Here is a 12,189-nt window from a genome sequence, read left to right on the forward strand (position 1 = left end):
CAAAACATGGCATTTTGGCATGGCATGGCTCTGCTAAATATTAGATCTTTAGCTGGCAAATCTTTCTTAATTAATGATTTTATCAGCAAACATAACCTTGACATGTTGTTCCTAACAGAAACTTGGTTAGATCAAGATAAGAGTTCGACAGTTCTAATTGAGGCAACCCCCACAAACTTCAATTTCTTTAGTGCGCCAAGAACCCATAAGAAAGGAGGTGGGGTTGCCAGTCTAATCAGGGACAGTTTTCAATGCACGAATATTTCATGTGGTCAGTTTGATTCCTTTGAGTATATTGTCATTCAGCTAAAAAGCCCTTGCAGAGCTGCCTTGGTAACAATTTACAGACCACCGAAGTATAACACAATGTTTTTTGATGAGTTTACCAAAATACTGTCTTCCGTCTGCATGGACTTTGATTGTGTTGTTTTAGTGGGTGACTTTAACATTCATGTTGATAATCCTGAAGAAGGATGTGCTAGAGAGCTTTTAAATATTTTGGATACATTTGGTTTATCTCAGCATGTCACAGTTCCAACACATAACAGAGGGCACATACTGGACTTAATAATATCCAAAGGTCTTAACATCTCTGAGGTCACAGTGAATGATGTTGCTCTGTCTGATCACTACTGCATTGTGTTTAAAATGACCACCCCTGTCCATCCTCTGAAAAGGGAAACAGAGGTGATTAGGAAGCATTACATAAGTGATAACACATGTGCGTTATTCACACAGGCCTATGCCTCATCATTAACCCCTACAGTAGCTCCAGTGGAAGAACTTGTAAATAGTTTCAGTTCCAGTGTGATGACTGTAATGGACACTATTGCCCCGATTAAGACAAAAACTTTGTCAAGAAAGAAGAGGTCACCCTGGAAAAATGCCATACTAGCTATAAAACAAAAGCAAGTTTGTAGACGAGCAGAACGCAGATGGCGAAAAAACAAACTCCTAGCTTTTTATGATATCTACAAAGAGAGTCTTCGCAAATACAACCAGGAACTGAAAAATGCTAGACAATCATATTTTTCAGAGATCATTAGTAGAAACACCAACAATACTCGCACACTATTTTCTGTTGTTGACAAACTGAAACCCACAAGCATCAATACCTCAGGAATTGGCATCTGAGGTGTCCTGTAATAATTTCGCAGCATTCTTTACACACAAAGTACTAAAGATTAGACAGACTGTGTGCAACTCCGGATTAACAAATCTTACACTAAATGCCTCCCAAAATGTCCCCCACGTCAATCTTAGACAGTTTAGCCTCTTGGACTATGCCACTTTAACAGAAATTGTGTCGAAATTAAAGCCCACAACATGCTGCCTTGACATCCTTCCTTCAAACTTTTTCAAAACTGTTTTTCATTGCATAGCCCCAGACATACTTCAGATTATAAATACTTCCCTCCAAACAGGAGAGTTTCCTCAGACTTTAAAAACTGCAGTAATAAAACCTCTCCTAAAAAAACCTAATCTGGATGCCTCAAACATTAGTAATTACAGGCCAATATCAAATCTGACATTCCTGGGGAATATTATCGAAAGGGTTGTGTTTGAACAGATCCAGACTTTTATGATGCAAAACAATCTTTTTAACTCATTTCAGTCTGGATTTCGGCCACAACACAGCACCGAGACCGTGCTTATCAAAGTCCTAAATGATATTCGTCGGAATACCGATGCAGGCAAATCATCTGTTCTGCTACTATTGGATCTCAGCGCCGCATTTGACAAGGTTGATCACAACATACTACTCAGCAGATTGGAACAGTGGGTAGGGCTTACTGACACTATTCTTCAGTGGTTCACATCCTATTTACATGATAGGGATTTCTTTGTGTCAATTGGAAACTATCAGTCAGAACGAACCAAATTCACGTGTGGAGTCCCTCAAGGGTCAATTCTTGGACCACTCTTATTTAACATCTATATGCTTCCGTTAGCTCAGATAATGGAACAGTATGACATCTCCTATCACGCCTATGCAGATGACACACAACTGTACATTTCTGTGTCCCCACATGATTATAGTCCCTTAGTCTCCCTGAGTAAATGCATTCATCAAATCAATGAATGGATGTGCCAGAATTTTCTCCAGTTAAATGTGGAGAAGACAGAGGTGATCATTTTTGGGCCAAAAAAGGAAAGGTCAAAGATAAGCAGCCAACATAGCACAATGTCACTTACAGCTACAAATCAAGTCAGAAACCTTGGTGTAATTATTGACTCAGACCTAAAATTTGATAGCCATCTAAAGTCCGTCACTAAATCCGCTTATTACCACCTAAAAAATATAACCAGAATTAAGGGGCTTCTGACTCAACAAGACATGGAAAAACTTATGCATGCATTCATTTTCAGCAGATTGGACTACTGCAACGGTATATTTACAGGTCTTGATAAAAAATCAGTCAGGAAGCTGCAGCTAGTACAGAATGCTGCAGCCAGAGTCCTCACAAATACAAGGAAGCTGGACCACATTACACCGGTTTTGAAATCGCTACACTGGCTTCCAGTGAGTCAAAGGATAGACTATAAAATACTACTGCTCGTCTACAAAACACTTAATGGCCTTGAACCAAAATACAGTGCCTTGCAAAAGTATTCGGCCCCCTTGAACCTTGCAACCTTTCGCCACATTTCAGGCTTCAAACATAAAGATATAAAATTTTAATTTTTTGTCAAGAATCAACAACAAGTGGGACACAATCGTGAAGTGGAACAAAATTTATTGGATAATTTAAACTTTTTTAACAAATAAAAAACTGAAAAGTGGGGCGTGCAATATTATTCGGCCCCCTTGCGTTAATACTTTGTAGCGCCACCTTTTGCTCCAATTACAGCTGCAAGTCGCTTGGGGTTGAAGGAATTTAGTCCTCCCAGCCCAAACTGCACGGGGAGGCCGGCAACAGAACGGAAATGTGCTCCGTCGCTGACTCCCCCGAGGAGCCAGGCTAAGGAGGAAGCTAAACTCCGCGCGTTCCTGTGTTAACCCTTTGCACACTGACTCCATGTTTCAAAAGCTTGAAGAACACTCGCCGAAAACAGGTTGACAATTTATTCGTCGACAATGGTCAAAGACAAGGCAAAAACAGACGACGGAGGGACAATTCTGGATCCAAAACAAGGCTACATGTTTCCGAGCAGAAGAAAATCTGTCTTATCTCAGTGTCCAGTCTTTTTGAAGTCTTTGCTGACGCGGGTCTCGTCGAAGGCGTTTCTGGGCGTTGCTTTGGGGCCGCCCCCGCTGTGGCCGGTTTTGGGCGGTTTAGGTTCGTGCGCGGATTGGGACGCCCGCTATCAACTTTGCTGTCCGGGCTGGTGGTGCTTGTTTTAGGACAAAGCGCTTTGTCCTTGGAGTTTGCTGAGAGCAGATTCCCCGAGTATGTGCGTCACTCTTGTGATAAGACGGCATTGTGTATCTCTATTTCTTCTCATTAAACTATGGTGTGCTATTTATTTTATATTAGTAGTGTAGTCCTACCGTAAATATGAAAATGATACACATTTCCTGATTAATTATATTACGTGTGTTAGCCTAATGCAAACAGTTAGACGGTGCCTACGAAAACCTGTACCATATGTATGTGTTAGACTATATATGTGTTAGACTAATGCAAACAGTTATATGGTGTGTGCGATGACGATATCGTTTCCCCTTCATTCCCCCTCTCGAGCCCCGACAGGGGATCGAAAAAACATGGATGTGGCCTTAGAACTTAGCTTTGTCAAGTGGTGGAAGAAATGTAGCAATTGATGAACAGTTTAAACAGGGATGTGCGAAATTTGTCCCCCTCAGGACTCCTGTTAAGTACTCTTTAAAACAATATGATACTGCCTCAAAGGGTTAATCCTTGGTTGTCTTTGGTCCCGTGGCTATAGGCATCAGCTCACAGTGCCCTCTTTGTACAGGTGCATTGAGACCGATTTTTCATGATCAAATAGACGGGCTACCCATCAAGTTATTCCTGTCGCTAGGAAAAATGAGATATACATTCAGTTAAATTAAATTAAATTAAAAATAAAAATGAAGTTAATCTTTAGTTAAGAAAAATGAGAGACACACTAAGCTAAACTTGGTCCATTGAATAACAACCTTTAAATCAGGAAAAGTGAGAACCGTACTGAGTTAAATTTTGGTCCAGTAAATTAAAATTTAAGTGCCCCTCTTTTCACTTCCGTAACGTTAGGGTCAACCACCACCTGTAGTAAGAGGGAACTGTGCGCAGCCCTGAAGAAAAAGGAATGCAACAGTGTGTCAAACATCTCAGAACAGCTTTTAAATGAAGAAAAAGAACAGCACTGGCAAACTACTACATCTAAAAACATAACACAGCAAAAACATTCCCCCATTGACTAGAGAATGGTGAAAAAGCGGTACTGTACAAAAGCGGAATGTTGCCATACAGAAAAACCTGGACACCATGAACTCGAAACTCGAAATAAACGTCTTCACCCCTTACCAGTTGTTGAAAATGATGGACACAGACGCCTGTAGGCAAACTTTATTCCACCCCAATTAAAGAAAAACTTTATTCCGCCCCATTGACCAAAAAATGAATAAATATCCTAATCAAAAGTATATAAAAATAATAAAAGTTATATTCTCCACCCCAAATGACAAATATGGCTAAAGGCTAAAGAATAAAACTGGGACTTAAAAATGGCACAAATCTACCGAGTACTATGATTTAGAACCTAACGAAAAAATAGTAGTCTTTGAAGAAAAATCCCAAGAACGAAAATGAATCTATGGTGATTGTGGAGATGTAAAACAATCCAGTGATATGACATGTGTCGAGGAATTACAAAACCCAAATGTGACTGCAAAAGATCGAAAAAATGTGACGGAAAAAATAAACCCCACTACATAAACAATGTGTATTCCCACCACTTACCAACAACGCCAGGGGCACCTTTCCACACCACATTTCTAACAGCAACATCCGCATGTGAAATCAATAAAAGGGAAAAAGGAAAGAAAATCCAAACCTTTTAGCGAAAAATAATATTACAAAGAACAAATAAACGAGAGCACTATAGCGACAGGGACCATGACGCTAAACCTATTTATTTCCATAATCAATTGTCGCTTCCTAGGACATGGGTCGTATGGGAATTTGTTTATTTTCTCCCAGTCCGGATCCGTCATGGTTGCCCCCCACCCTAGTGGATCCTAGTGTAGCTGTAATCTGTTCAACTCCAAAGAATACAGAGCCTCCAACATATTTTAAAACACTCCCTAATTAAAGCATAGAACGACTTTGCCTTTGTGTAGAACACAAACAATGAGCTTAAGGTGTCTAAAATATAATGCGGTACCTACAGGAAAGTTAATCATTAGAAAGTGAAAATAAAATAATAAAAGTAAAGAATCTTAATCAAATACATCTGGGACTATGTGGTGTACTTAAAATATGCCACGTACTCACATGTTTTAGTTTTTTTTTCCTAATGCTTGTCGAGACGTCTGAGGCACGGTAATCTCTCTAACATTTAAATACTTTCTCAAATTCAAAAAGACCGGAAAACATTCACCCCGACGAAACACAGCATCGTCAGCTGGGGTGAGTATAAAACCGTGGGGACAGTCGTGACGGCTGTCCCTTGGCGATGAACCATTATTTTGTGAGCACCTGTTCTCACACAGCCACCAGCTCACGGCTCGTGCGGTACCGCGGTCACAGCCCTGAGGGAATAGGTGGGGTCTGGAATCAAACCTTTGATCCTCCAACCATTGGCGATCCCTTCTCCCACCCGCGCAACCGGTGGTCCGTGTGCCGGTGCGATGGCTCCGCTTGTCACACCCAGTCCCAGCCCTGCTAGCGTTCAGGGCGAATGTCCTCCCATCCTGTCAACATACACATCTGGTGTTTCAGGGGATCGATAAACAGAAATAAGGATAAACTTAAGAATAGACAATTTGTCATACTTACTTATCATAACTGGGCCTATTTGTAACCTTACCACCTGAAACGTCCCAACCGCACCAGTCTCAAAACTCCAACATGTGATGTGGCAGATTATTATCCTTAAACCTTGAAATCTTTTGGGAAACAATGTGGTCAGGGAAAACTTTAGATCGTTGTAATGGCCTCTGCGTGCTCCTAAAATATGTCGTGCTATTAAAGCTAAGTGAGATTATGAATAGTATTATGTTTATAATAATTTACTGTTTGTTGGGCCTAAGAACTGTATGTTTAGAGTTGAACAGACTGTACAGGTCAATAAAAATTTACAGTTGTCCGCATCCATATTAACTTTCAGTAATAATGTTGGTGTTATCTTGGCCCACTTAACCCCCTCTAGCCATGCCCACAATTGCAATTGTAAGCATGGCTATATCACTCATAGCTACTACTCAAAGTGCATTATGAATACCCAGTACATGTTATCATTCCCAAGTTACATCAGCTTGTGTGATACCCCAATTATCTAGACCAAATCAAAAACTATCCCCTATGGTGGTCTAAATGCCATCATTTGAGATTCTAACTCCTTTTTTTTTTTTTTTTTTTTTTTTTTTTTTTTTTTTTTTACCAATAAGCTTAATAATATTGATCGTCAACAACCCTAGTCACAAGGAATCATTTTGTCAAAGGATGGGAGTTGTACATTCATTTCTACGGTGTGTGGTTGTCTACTACACGTTTAAACTGTTCAATGGTTACCATTGCAACAATCAACACAAAAACATTTATATGTCTTATTATTTCCAGTTTACAAACCCCTCATGTCCAATTCAGATCCCAAACAAAGCCACTCAGCAATAATTAAAATATTTATGTCTTGGCAAGTGATGCCTTTTCCTTTGTTCCTTATGTCATTCAAAATATGTATCTTTCTCCCCTTTTGTGAAACAATTAGGTCCCCCGAAAATAATTGCAAAATAACAAACCAGTGAATAGGATCAATAGAATAAATGCAAGTCAACCAGTTTGACTTTTTATAAAAAATGGAAAAGAATAGAAATAGATGAATAGAATTTTTAGAAAAAATTCTAAAAAAATATGAAAAATACAGTTAGCACAGACATGGAACTAAACAACACTTTCTCCACTCCTCCTTTTTTGTTTGTTTTTTTTAAATATTATTCAAGTCCTTAAAAATAAAAATCTGTTCCATAAAGGTGTCCAAAGGAATGGAAAAATATCACATGAGAGTAATTCATCAAAAGATCAAGAACAAAAATCCAAAATGAAAACATAAAAATTGTCTTATACTGGGGAAATTGTATTTATAGGCAGTAGACTTGGAAAGGTATTCTGAAATTAAATTAACTCATCTCTAGATTCTGTCTCATTATCGTTGTATCGTTCGAGTATTATTCTTAACTTTTAACATAAGCAACTTCCCCAGCATAATAAATTGCATTTGGCACGATGCCCGTGTTTGTTTACGTTCTCAAATTTAATTCCTCCCCTCTTATGTAATTTGTTAATTCGATTCCTACTGTGGTCTTTCTCTTAAAAAATTGGTTGCTAATTTCCCCTATAATTTCAAAGCACAAAATTTACCTACATTGGTCTTGTCTTTTCATCCCAGATCATGAAATTGGTGAAAATGTCTTATTCCCCTTTTCTATTTTATTTTATTCATTTCTTGATTTCTTTTTTGCAAGGATAGCCCAATTCTATCCGCAGGTGACCCAAAAGATTATATTTTAGTGAAATCTGGCATTTTCAAGTCTTTTTAAAAACCTAAATCCACTTTTACATTGTCCCGTATATCAAAATTAACACATATAGGAGATTCTCCCTCCGCATTCTTCCGGGAGTCAATAGTGGCTAGGGAAGGACTGTCTTATCTATTGTTTTACCAAAACAACCAGAGACTTGAGCTTGAGATGACCCACTTTAAAACTTTGCTCTTTCCTAAACTTTAACCCTTTAGGCAAGGCATCTCAAACTTAAATTAGCTTCTATAGACTCCAAATTAAACGGAACTACAAAATAACTCCAAAATCAGTTTTACGAAAGTGCAAAAGGAAAAGAAAATATACTAAATGAAATTATTTCCTTCAAGTGTCAACAATGAAAAGAAAATATCCAAGTTAAGATAAAAATAAAAACTCATAAGACTTACTATTTATCTCATTCTGGGAACGTTATCTCCGATGTAAATTTGGAATCGTGATAAGTGTTATGAAAGAACCATTTGCTTTTTTTTTTTTTTTTTTTTTCAAAGATGTTCTAGTTACTTTAAGGGGTGTTATGAATGTCAATTAGCTCAAATATTTACAATTCTTATATTGCATTGTTACATGTTTTATTGTGGCCCCCTATTTGATAATTTGTCAATTAACTTTGGTCATGGCCTGTCTCGACAAAGTTGGCCACTTATTTCCTACTCTATTTTCATAACAGCAAAAATTAGTTCAATTTTAATTGTCTTCTTATATCAAAACTAAAATCAATAAAGTTATCCTGTTGTTCTTTGGATCCCAGCTGAATTCACGACAGCCAATTCTATCAACATGTGATCCAAAAGTGACACTTTCCCCATATTCATCATGCTTGAATCCCCTAAAAATTACATTTCAAACTATTCGTCATACTAGAAGCGAGCCATGATATCAATTCCCCGTTACTAATTTTAAGGTGTTCTTTGCTGGTTCGGTTTGCATGTTTGTTATTCTAATAATTGTAAGTTCGTGGTTGAACGCATCACTTTAATATTCTTTTGTTTCTCTACATTCTTTTGTGAGTAAAAATCTTCTTGTTAGAAAAAGCTTTTTTTTTTTTTTTTTTTTTTTTTTTTTTTTTTTAATCTATGACTTTACCAAACATCCAGGGACTTCAGCCCTCCCTGCTCTGCTTGGCCTGAACAAGAGCAAGAGGGGCCTCCCGCCCATCGGCCCGCGCACCTCATTTTGAACACTGTGTTCCTTTTCTAATCAGATCTACTGATTTTTTAGAATTTTTTACATATTGTCCCTTTTTTGGCTCTCAATTTTATCTTAAAATGTTAAACAAGGACTGGAAAATTCCCAGCTTCAATTCTAGCCTCCCCTTATAATCAATTTTGGCAAACAACCCAGCGGATGCCGTCGAGGACCCCATGTTGCAAATAGGGGCCACCGACGGCCCGCCCTCCTTATTTTGAACACAGTGTTCTTTTCTAATCAGATAGCCCAACTCCAGGCGCCATGCCAACGGCTGTCTCCCAGAACGTTAACAGGGGCGCTTCCTATTTTTTCGGCTTCATTTCGAACAACACTAAGCAAAACAAAACGTCCACTTACTTTAACAAGAGACTACACGACACAACAACTCGTCTAATTTCTTCCCTGTACCCTCACAGCCCTCCTTAGCGCATTCATATAGCCATTTGTCACGGGTCCCTGACCTAAATCTCCGCTGGGCGAATGTGTTCATGGCCATGTTTATTGTTCTGCTTACCGCAAGCAGCGAGGCCCTCTTTGCTGTTGGGCGTCACTTCCAACAGCGGGCTTAATACCTTTATTCTTTTTAAGGGGGGACCACTTCCTAGGGCCTCCACAACCCAGCTCTCAAACCTCCGACTCGTCAGCCCTGAGGTGCGGAACCGCTACGTTCCAGTCCCGGTGGCTTTGGCCCGGCCTGACGCTGCCCGCCAGCCAAACCACCACAACCTTCAGGACAAGTATATGTCTATCCAAATTTATATGTATACCTCTAAATATACATATAAATGCATACACATATTGCGCGTAACAGACCCCTCATCTAACTTAAAAAGTGGGTCGTCGCATCTACTCTATACTCAAATATACATGCCCATATCTATCCCATACACATATCTTTGTATGTATATGCATACATGCGCATGTATATATTACGTATGTCCCACCACATCAAATCGGGAAACAACAACCTGTTGTCTAGGAGCCAACCAGCCTGAGCGGGAGGGAAACGCTGTGTCCCAACCTGTGGTTGGGAAGCGCGAGTGGGGAGGGTGAAGTTGATAAAGGGGTGGGGGTCTGGTGTTCACGGAAGATTGGTGTTTAAGTATTTTCTAAATTATTGTTCTTTTATTTAATATTTAGGAATGAGTAGCCAGTAACTGGCTAATGGTTTTTTAGTTTTTAGTCTTAGAGTGTTTTTTTTTTTTTTTTTTTTTTTTTAGTATTTTCTAAATTATTGTTCTTTTATTTTTTATTTTAGCAGGATCCTCTTACATATTTATTTTAGCATTTTATTTAGTATTTGTGATATAATTATAGTATTTTAGTATGTAGGAAAGGAATGGAGAGGGTCGCGCGGTTGCGAGCGCACATAGACGTGCGCGCGCAAGTGCGCGCGACAGGCGCAGGCAGCGGCTCACAACCTCTTTTGTGTTGTTAAGTTTCTCGCAATTTAATGAGGCTCCGGGGACACCGCTTCCTAATAACCTAAGCTTGTCCTGTTTTTTCTTTTTTTTTTTTTTTTTTTTCCTTCGCCCAGCCTAAACTACGCGACGCATGGCGTATATGTTGCACTCTTTCTGAATCTACCCCTCTAGTGCTAAGACTAATGAAGACTGATGTTACACTACACTTGTTTCCCCTTATTCCTTCAACCGAATGCACAAATCACAGTTAGACAAAACACAAAATGGTCGAAGGTCGCTTCAAGCCAACTTTCACCCGCCTTAAATTATGACAAAACGTCTTTTTACCTTTTCGGCTTTTAGCGGTGCACCTAAAAGGGCTCCAGTTGACTCTTCCGCAGCCGTTCGTCCATCCCCTCCGTCGTCTGGGCCTATCACGTCGTCAAACCATCACGTCGGGTCACCAACTGAAGGAATTTAGTCCTCCCAGCCCAAACTGCACGGGGAGGCCGGCAACAGAACGGAAATGTGCTCCGTCGCTGACTCCCCCGAGGAGCCAGGCTAAGGAGGAAGCTAAACTCCGCGCGTTCCTGTGTTAACCCTTTGCGCACTGACTCCATGTTTCAAAAGCTTGAAGAACACTCGCCGAAAACAGGTTGACAATTTATTCGTCGACAATGGTCAAAGACAAGGCAAAAACAGACGACGGAGGGACAATTCTGGATCCAAAACAAGGCTACATGTTTCCGAGCAGAAGAAAATCTGTCTTATCTCAGTGTCCAGTCTTTTTGAAGTCTTTGCTGACGCGGGTCTCGTCGAAGGCGTTTCTGGGCGTTGCTTTGGGGCCGCCCCCGCTGTGGCCGGTTTTGGGCGGTTTAGGTTCGTGCGCGGATTGGGACGCCCGCTATCAACTTTGCTGTCCGGGCTGGTGGTGCTTGTTTTAGGACAAAGCGCTTTGTCCTTGGAGTTTGCTGAGAGCAGATTCCCCGAGTATGTGCGTCACTCTTGTGATAAGACGGCATTGTGTATCTCTATTTCTTCTCATTAAACTATGGTGTGCTATTTATTTTATATTAGTAGTGTAGTCCTACCGTAAATATGAAAATGATACACATTTCCTGATTAATTATATTACGTGTGTTAGCCTAATGCAAACAGTTAGACGGTGCCTACGAAAACCTGTACCATATGTATGTGTTAGACTATATATGTGTTAGACTAATGCAAACAGTTATATGGTGTGTGCGATGACGATATCGTTTCCCCTTCAGGGTATGTTTCTATCAGTTTTGCACATCGAAAGACTGACATTCTTGCCCATTCTTCCTTGCAAAACAGCTCGAGCTCAGTGAGGTTGGATGGAGAGTGTTTGTGAACAGCAGTCTTCAGCTCTTTCCACAGATTCTCGATTGGATTCAGGTCTGGACTTTGACTTGGCCATTCTAACACCTGGATACGTTTATTTTTGAACCATTCCATTGTAGATTTGGCTTTATGTTTTGGATCATTGTCCTGTTGGAAGATAAATCTCCGTCCCAGTCTCAGGTCTTGTGCAGATACCAACAGGTTTTCTTCCAGAATGTTCCTGTATTTGGCTGCATCCATCTTCCCGTCAATTTTAACCATCTTCCCTGTCCCTGCTGAAGAAAAGCAGGCCCAAACCATGATGCTGCCACCACCATGTTTGACAGTGGGGATGGTGTGTTCAGGGTGATGAGCTGTGTTGTTTTTACGCCAAACATATCGTTTTGCATTGTGGCCAAAAAGTTCAATTTTGGTTTCATCTGACCAGAGCACCTTCTTCCACATGTTTGGTGCGTCTCCCAGGTGGCTTGTGGCAAACTTTAAATGAGACTTTTTATGGATATCTTTGAGAAATGGCTTTCTTCT

Source organism: Corythoichthys intestinalis, chromosome 10 (genome assembly GCF_030265065.1).
Source record: "Corythoichthys intestinalis isolate RoL2023-P3 chromosome 10, ASM3026506v1, whole genome shotgun sequence".
Taxonomy (NCBI): domain Eukaryota; kingdom Metazoa; phylum Chordata; class Actinopteri; order Syngnathiformes; family Syngnathidae; genus Corythoichthys; species Corythoichthys intestinalis.